Raw genomic sequence first — 8,814 nt, forward strand, 5'->3', positions numbered from 1 at the left:
CGGGCAGAGCATCCCCCGGGGGCAGGGGTGAAGACGGTGCCGGGACCGGGCGAAAGCTCTGCAGACACTACCGGAGCATCCCCCAGAGGTAATTTGTTTTCCCAAATAGGGTAGGAATCCCCACGGAGCAGCGAGAGCATCGAAGCATCCCCGGGGTGCGAAGGGAGGACACCGACAGAGAATCCCTTGGGGCAACGAGCGCCGAGAGCGACTGAGCATCCCCGTGGTGAGGACGACGGTGCCAGGAGCAGCACGGAGAGCGAGATAGCATCCCCCAGAGGTGAGAAGGGCGGACACCAACAGAGAATCTCCCCAGGGCAGCGGCGAAAACGGTTCCGGGATCGGGAGGGAGCTCCCCGGACACTACGGGAGCATCCCCCACGTGTATTGTATTTTCCCAAATAGGGTACGGATCCCCACGGAGAGCGCCAGAGCATCCCCGGGGTGAGAAAGGAAGACATGGACAGAGCATCCCCCAGGGCAGCAAGCACCGAGAGAGCGGCCGAGCACCACCCCAGAGCGAGGAACACGGAACCGGGAGCACCACGGGGACCCATGGAGCATCCACCCGGGGCAGCGGTGAAGAGGGTGCCGGGATCGGGCGGGAGGAGCACGGACACCCACCGGAGCATCCCCCTGAGGTAAGGGATTTTCCCAAAGAGAGTAGGAATCCACATGGAGAGCAGCGGAGCATCCCCAGGGGTGAGGAGGGCGGACACTGACAGAGAATCCCCCAGGGCTGCAAGCACCGAGAGCGGCGAAGCATCCCCTTGGTAAGGACGACGGTGCCAGGAGCAGCACGGAGAGCAAGATAGCATCCCCCAGAGGTGAGAAGGGCGGACACCAACAGAGAATCTCCCCAGGGCAGCGGCGAAAACGGTTCCGGGATCGGGAGGGAGCTCCCCGGACACTACGGGAGCATCCCCCACGTGTATTGTATTTTCCCAAATAGGGTACGGATCCCCACGGAGAGCGCCAGAGCATCCCCGGGGTGAGAAAGGAAGACATGGACAGAGCATCCCCCAGGGCAGCAAGCACCGAGAGAGCGGCCGAGCACCGCCCCAGAGCGACGAACACGGAACCGGGAGCACCACGGGGACCCATGGAGCATCCACCCGGGGCAGCAGTGAAGAGGGTGCCGGGATCGGGCGGGAGGAGCACGGACACCCACCGCATCATCCCCCACAGGTAAGGGATATTCTCAAATAGGGTAGAAGTCTACAGGCAGCACCGAGAGTGGCGGATCATCCCCGGGTGAAAAGGGAAGACACGGGCAGAGCATCCCCCGGGGAAGGGGTGAAGACGGTGCCGGGACCGGGCGAAAGCTCTGCAGACACTACCGGAGCATCCCCCAGAGGTAATGTGTTTTCCCAAATAGGGTAGGAATCCCCACGGTGCAGCGAGAGCATCGGAGCATCCCCGGGGTGCGAAGGGAGGACACCGACAGAGAATCCCTTGGGTCACCGAGCATCGAGAGCGGCCGAGCATCGCCCCAGAGCGAGGACCACGGAACCGGGAGCACCACGGCGACCCATGGAGCATCGCCCCCCAGGCAGCGGTGAAGACGGTGCCGGGATCGGGAGGGAGCTCCCCAGACACTACCGGAACATCCCCCACGTGTATTGTATTTTCCCAAATAGGGGACGGATACCCACGGAGAGCGGCAGAGCATCCCCGGGGTGAGAAAGGAAGCCACGGACAGAGCATCCCCCGGGGCAGCAAGCACCGAGAGAGCGGCCGAGCATCGCCCCGGAGCGAGGACCACGGAACCGGGAGCACCACGGCGACCCATGGAGCATCCCCCCCAGGCAGCGGTGAAGACGGTGCCGGGATCGGGAGGGAGCTCCCCGGACACTACCGGAGCATCCCCCACTGGTATTGTATTTTCCAAAATAGGATAGGGATCCACATGGAGCACTGAGTGCGGGAGAGCATCCCCGGGGGTGAGGAAGGAGGCCATGGACAGAGAATCCCCTGGGGCAGCGAGCACCGAGAGTGGAGGAGCATCGACCCGGGGCGAGGACCACGGACACCTATGGAGTGGCAAAGACGGTGCCGGGATGGGGCGGAAGGAGCCTGGACACCCACCGGAGCATCCCCCTGAGGTAAGGGATTTTCCCAAAGAGAGTAGGAATCCACACGGAGAGCAGCGGAGCATCCCCAGGGGTGAGGAGGGCGGACACTGACAGAGAATCCCCCAGGGCTGCAAGCACCGAGAGCGGCGAAGCATCCCCTTGGTGAGGACGACGGTGCCAGGAGCAGCACGGAGAGTGAGATAGCATCCCCCGGAGGTGAGAAGGGCGGACACCAACAGAGAATCTCCCCAGGGCAGCGGCGAAAACGGTGCCAGGATTTGGAGGGAGCTCCACCGATGCTACCGGAGCATCCCCCACGTGTATTGTATTTTCCCAAATAGGGTACGGATCCCCACGGAGAGCGGCAGAGCATCCCCGGGGTGAGAAAGGAAGCCACGGAGAGAGCATCCCCCGGGGTAGCAAGCACCGAGAGCAGCCGAGCACCACCCCAGAGCGAGGAACACGGAACCGGGAGCACCACGGGGACCCATGGAGCATCCACTCGGGGTAGCGGTGAAGAGGGTGCCGGGATCGGGCGGGAGGAGCACGGACACCCACCGCATCATCCCCCACAGGTAAGGGATATTCTCAAATAGGGTAGAAATCTACAGGCAGCACCGAGAGTGGCGGATCATCCCGGGGAGAAAAGGGAAGACTCGGGCAGAGCATCCCCCGGGGAAGGGGTGAAGACGGTGCCGGGACCGGGCGAAAGCTCTGCAGACACTACCGGAGCATCCCCCAGAGGTAATGTGTTTTCCCAAATAGGGTAGGAATCCCCACGGAGCAGCAAGAGCGTCGGAGCATCCCCGGGGTGCGAAGGGAGGACACCGACAGAGAATCCCTTGGGTCACCGAGCATCGAGAGCGGCCGAGCATCGCCCCGGAGCGAGGACTACGGAACCGGGAGCACCACGGCGACCCATGGAGCATCCCCCCCAGGCAGCGGTGAAGACGGTGCCGGGATCGGGAGGGAGTTCCCCGGACACTCCCGGAGCATCCCCCACAGGTATTGTATTTTCCCAAATAGGGTACGGATCCCCACGGAGAGCGGCAGAGCATCCCTGGGGTGAGAAAGGAAGCCACGGACAGAGCATCCCCCGGGGCAGCAAGCACCGAGAGAGTGGCCGAGCACCACCCCAGAGCGAGGAACACGGAACCGGGAGCACCACGGGGACCCATGGAGCATCCACCCGGGGCAGCGGTGAAGAGGGTGCCGGGATCGGGCGGGAGGAGCACGGACACCCACCGCATCATCCCCCACAGGTAAGGGATATTCTCAAATAGGGTAGGAATCTACAGGGAGCACCGAGAGTGGCGGAGCATTCCCGGGTTAAAAGGGAAGACACGGGCAGAGCATCCCCCGGGGGCAGGGGTGAAGACGGTGCCGGGATCGGGCGGAAGCTCTGCAGACACTACCGGAGCATCCCCCAGAGGTAATGTGTTTTCCCAAATAGGGTAGGAATACCCACGGAGCAGCAAGAGCGTTGGAGCATCCCCGGGGTGCGAAGGGAGGACACGAACAGAGAATCCCTTGGGTCACCGAGCATCGAGAGCAGCCGAGCATCGCCCCGGAGCGAGGACCACGGAACCGGGAGCACCACGGCGACCCATGGAGCGTCCCCCCCAGGCAGCGGTGAAGACGGTGCCGGGATCGGGAGGGAGCTCCCCAGACACTACCGGAGCATCCCCCACGTGTATTGTATTTTCCCAAATAGGGGACGGATACCCACGGAGAGCGGCAGAGCATCCCCGGGGTGAGAAAGGAAGCCACGGAGAGAGCATCCCCCGGGGCAGCAAGCACCGAGAGAGCAGCCGAGCACCGCCCCAGAGCGAGGAACACGGAACCGGGAGCACCAAGGAGAGTAGCGGAGCATCCCCAGGGTGAGAAAGGAAGACACGGACAGAGCATCCCCCAGGGCAGCAAGCATCGAGAGCGGCCGAGCATCGCCCCGGAGCGAGGACCACGGAACCGGGAGCACCACGGCGACCCATGGAGCATCCCCCCCAGGCAGCGGTGAAGACGGTGCCGGGATCGGGAGGGAGCTCCCCGGACACTACCGGAGCATCCCCCACAGGTATTGTATTTTCCAAAATAGGGTAGGGATCCACATGGAGCACCGAGTGCGGGAGAGCATCCCCGGGGCTGAGGAAGGAGGCCATGGATAGAGAATCCCCCGGGGCAGCAAGCACCGAGAGCAGCGGAGCATCCCCCCGGGGCAAGGACCACAGAGACCCATGGAGTGGCAAAGACGGTGCCGGGATGGGGCGGAAGGAGCCTGGACACCCACCGGAGCATCCCCCTGAGGTAAGGGATTTTCCCAAAGAGAGTAGGAATCCACATGGAGAGCAGCGGAGCATCCCCAGGGGTGAGGAGGGCGGACACTGACAGAGAATCCCCCAGGGCTGCAAGCACCGAGAGCGGCGAAGCATCCCCTTGGTGAGGACGACGGTGCCAGGAGCAGCACGGAGAGTGAGATAGCATCCCCCAGAGGTGAGAAGGGTGGACACCAACAGAGAATCTCCCCAGGGCAGCGGCGAAAACGGTTCCGGGATCGGGAGGGAGCTCTGTCGACGCTACGGGAGCATCCCCCACGTGTATTGTATTTTCCCAAATAGGGTACGGATCCCCACGGAGAGCGGCAGAGCATCCCCGGGGTGAGAAAGGAAGACACGGACAGAGCATCCCCCGGGGCAGCAAGCACCGAGAGAGCGGCCGAGCACCGCCCCAGAGCGAGGAACAGGGAACCGGGAGCACCACGGGGACCCATGGAGCATCCACCCGGGGCAGCGGTGAAGAGGGTGCCGGGATCGGGCGGGAGGAGCACGGACACCCACCGCATCATCCCCCACAGGTAAGGGATATTCTCAAATAGGGTAGAAATCTACAGGGAGCACCGAGAGTGGCGGAGCATCCCCGGTTGAAAAGGGAAGACACGGGCAGAGCATCCCCCGGGGGCAGGGGTGAAGACGGTGCCGGGATCGGGCGGAAGCTCTGCAGACACTACCGGAGCATACCCCACAGGTCTTGTTGAAACATAAACTTTAGGAGATGTAGAGGTTTTAGAGGAGCTAAGATATTTGTTAGAGATTAGGCTTACTAGAGTCAGTTAAAAGAAAGGGATTCTGTAAGTAGGCCTTGATGAAGTTAAGAGTTAGTAGTTAACTAATAATTGATTGCTTGTCAACACAAGGTTTAGTGAGCTGAGTTTATAATGAAGAATACAGTAACTGACAAATAGCTTTTAGGAACGTAAGACAGTTGTGGGCCTCCTCTGTTCTGAAACCAATTGAAGACAAGGAATGGGAGTTCTACCGAGGTTCATTTGTCATACTTGCATTGAAAAGGTAGAAAGGTCAGAATGAGGAAGTCTTCATTTACTTCCTCATTTTGGGACCCCTTCCCATGAAAGGGACCACCGACCCATTTGAAGGAACAAACTACGCATGCTTAATAGCTTTTGAAACTATTAGCAAACAAAGTGAGGAATGGGATGTACCAAAATGAGGAATATGTATTTGTATTTTGGGTATTCAATTCTGGTGTGGATAAAAGGACTCTGTAATCATTTGAAAGGTGCAGTGCGTATTTGGGAGCTATTCCACACGCTATCCAGCGTCGCAACGAACATACACTTTCTAACTTTAAAACTATTAGAGAGTTTTTGTCTGTCACAGTAGGATATTGGTGCTAGATCAATATCCATATTTCTTTAATAAATCACTCTATTTTCCCAAATAGGGTAGGAATCCCCATGGAGTGGCGGAGCATCGCCGGGGTGAGAAGGGAGGACACCAACAGAGCATCCCCCAGGGCAGCGAGCACCGAGAGTGGCCGAGCACCGCCCCAGAGCGAGGAACACGGAACCGGGAGCACCACGGGGACCCATGGAGCATCCACCCGGGGCAGCGGTGAAGATGGTGCCGGGATCGGGCGGGAGCTTCGCGGACACTACCGGAGCATCCCCCACAGGGATTGCGTTTTCCCAAATAGGGTAGGGAACCCCACGGAGCACCAAGAGAGGCGGAGCATCCCCGGGGGTGAGGAAGGAGGCCATGGATAGAGAATCCCCCGAGGAAGCGTGCACCGAGAGCGGCGGTGCATCGACCCGGGGCGAGGACCACAGAGACCCATGGAGTGGCAAAGACGGTGCCGGGATGGGGCGGAAGGAGCCCGGACACCCACCGGAGCATCCCCTCTGAGGTAAGGGATTTTCCCAAAGAGAGTAGGAATCCACACGGAGAGCAGCGGAGCATCCCCTGGGGTGAGGAGGGCGGACACTGACAGAGTATCCCCCCGGGGCAGCGAGGAAGAGAGTGCCAGGATCAGGCAGGAGCTCCGCAGATACCCACCGGAGCATTTCCCACAGGTATTTTCCCAAATAGGGTAGGAATCCCCACGGAGCAGCGAGAGCTGCGGAGCATCCCCGGGGTGAGAAGGGAGGACACCGACAGAGAATCCCTTGGGTCACCGAGCATCGAGAGCGACCGAGCATCCCCGTGGTGAGGACGACGGTGCCAGGAGCAGCACGGAGAGTGAGATAGCATCCCCCAGAGGTGAGAAGGGCGGACACCAACAGAGACCTCCACGGACACCCACTGGAGCATCCCCTACAGTTGTTGTATTTTCCCAAATAGGGTGGGAATCCCGACAGAGAGCGGCGGAGCATCCCCGGGGGTGAGGAGGGAGGCCATGGACAAAGAATCCCCCTGGGGCAGCGGCGGTGACGGTGCCGGGATTGGGGGGAAGATCTGCAGACCCCCCACAATTAAGGCCCGTCCCCCCCCCTCCAATTTCTGAAATAAAGTTGACAAAAATCTCATTAAATGCTGTGCCTGATCTTTGCTGTCCCCACGAGTCGCTCGTCAGGCACACACATCACGAAGCTCCCCCTCAAGTGTGGGGCTGGGACCCGCAGAAATGGGGCTGGGACCCCCAGAGACCCCTCCCCATAGGTCTGGCACCCCCAGAAGACCCCTCCCTATGGACCTGGGACCCCCACAATTGGGGCTGGGACCCCCAGAGACCCCTCCCTATGGACTGCGCACTCCAGACATGGGGTTGGAAGCCCCGGAGACCCCTCCCCATAGGGCTGGGACCCCAAGAAATGGGGCTGGAGCCCCCAGAGACCCCTCCCCATAGGGCTGGGACCCCAAGAAATGGGGCTGGAGCCCCCAGAGACCCCTCCCCATAGGGCTGGGACCCCCAGAAGACCCCTCCCTATGGACCTGGGAGCCCCAGAAATGGGCCTGGGACCCAGAAATGGACCCTTCCCTATGAACCTGAAACCCCCAGAAGTGGGGCTGGGACCCCCAGAGACCCCTCCCTATGAGCCTGGGACCCCAGAAATTGGGCTGGAACCATCTGAGTCCCCTCCCAATGGGGTTGGGACCACCCAGAATGGGGCTGGGACCACCAGACACCTCTCCCCATGGACCTGGGACCCCCAGAGACCCCTCCCCATGGGTTTGGGACCACAACAGACCCCTCCCCACGTGCCCCAGCATGACAAAGAGAGACAAAACTCCAGGAAAACTCTCCTTGGAAACAGCTCCCAGCCTGGAAAATTCCCCCCCCCCCCGGTCCTCTCCTAGTCCGGGGGCCACCAAAACCCCACCGGGGACCACCAAAACCCCACTAGTGGCCAACAAAACCACCCCCCCCAGGGGCCACCTGCCCTGGGTGGGAATATCCTGGGAAGCCGCAGGGTTGGGCTTGGATCTGGCGGATCTCGGCGAGGAGGGCGATGCCATCTCAACCCGAGGCCACCTGGGCAACCTTTGTGGCTAGCAGTCCCTGAGGTAGGAGTGGCCCCGGGACACGACATGCAGGGGTGGCCACATGCTGGGAAACGGGGAGAGGGGGACCCCAGAAAAGCGGAGGGGGCTCTTCCAGTTCATCCAGCCGGGAAAATCAGCAGCAGCACCCGGACAGGCTCGTCCTGGCCCACAGGGGCTCGTCCGGTGGGGGTTCTGGTAGCCACAGCAGGATGGTGGCAACTGGGAAGTCTCTGCCAGAGGTTCCAGCATTCCTCAGCCAGGCTGGCACCATCCTCGTGCCAGGGATTTGGGGAGTCCTTGATGCCCTGGCATGGGTGGCAATCGGGACGTGGCCAGTACTAGCCAAGGTGGGGCTCATCTGCTGGACTTCTGGTGGCCACAGCAATGAGAGAAGCGCTGGGAAGTCTCTGCACCCCTCAACTGGGCTGGCACCATCCCCGTGCCAGGGATTTGGGGCTCCCTGCCATCCTCACGCCCTGGCACAGGTGGCAATGGGTTGTGGCCAGTACTAACCAAGGTGGGGCTCGTCTGCTGGACTTCTGGTGGCCACAGCAATAGGAGAAGCACTGGGAAGTTTTCTACCAGGGAACGTTCCAGCACTGCTCAGCCAGGCTGGCACCGTCCTTTGGGGGGTCCCTGGCACCCTGGCATGGGTGGCAATGGGGATGTGGCCACCACTAGCCCACGTGGGGCTCATCTGGAGAGGTTCTGTTGGCCACAGCAGTAGGAGAAGCACTGGGAAGTCTCTGCCAGGGAACGTTCCAGCACTCCTCAGCCAGGCTGGCACTGTCCTAATCCAGGGATTTGGGGCTCCCTGCCATCCTCACGCCCTGGCACAGGTGGCAATCAGGATGTGGCCAGTACTAGCCAAGGCAGGGCTCGTCTGCTGGACTTCTGGTGGCCACAGCAATGAGAGAAGAGCTGGGAAGTCTCTACCAGGGAACGTTCCAGCACTGCTCAGC

At 61.3% G+C, this 8,814-nt stretch overlaps 2 long non-coding RNA genes across 2 annotated transcripts; both read left to right on the forward strand.

Annotated features, from left to right (window-relative positions):
• Nucleotides 1-500: 500 nt before the first annotated feature.
• On the forward strand, nt 501-6,752 carry LOC128820123 (uncharacterized). The gene is made up of 3 exons (XR_008440824.1): nt 501-641; nt 6,458-6,628; nt 6,710-6,752. It is a non-coding gene; the product is annotated as an uncharacterized LOC128820123 (long non-coding RNA).
• Nucleotides 6,753-8,259: 1,507 nt separating this feature from the next.
• LOC128820125 (uncharacterized) lies at nt 8,260-8,753 on the forward strand. Its single transcript, XR_008440826.1, has 2 exons — nt 8,260-8,337; nt 8,692-8,753. It is a non-coding gene; the product is annotated as an uncharacterized LOC128820125 (long non-coding RNA).
• Nucleotides 8,754-8,814: the final 61 nt, after the last annotated feature.

Source organism: Vidua macroura, chromosome 28 (assembly GCF_024509145.1).
Source record: "Vidua macroura isolate BioBank_ID:100142 chromosome 28, ASM2450914v1, whole genome shotgun sequence".
NCBI lineage: Eukaryota > Metazoa > Chordata > Aves > Passeriformes > Viduidae > Vidua > Vidua macroura.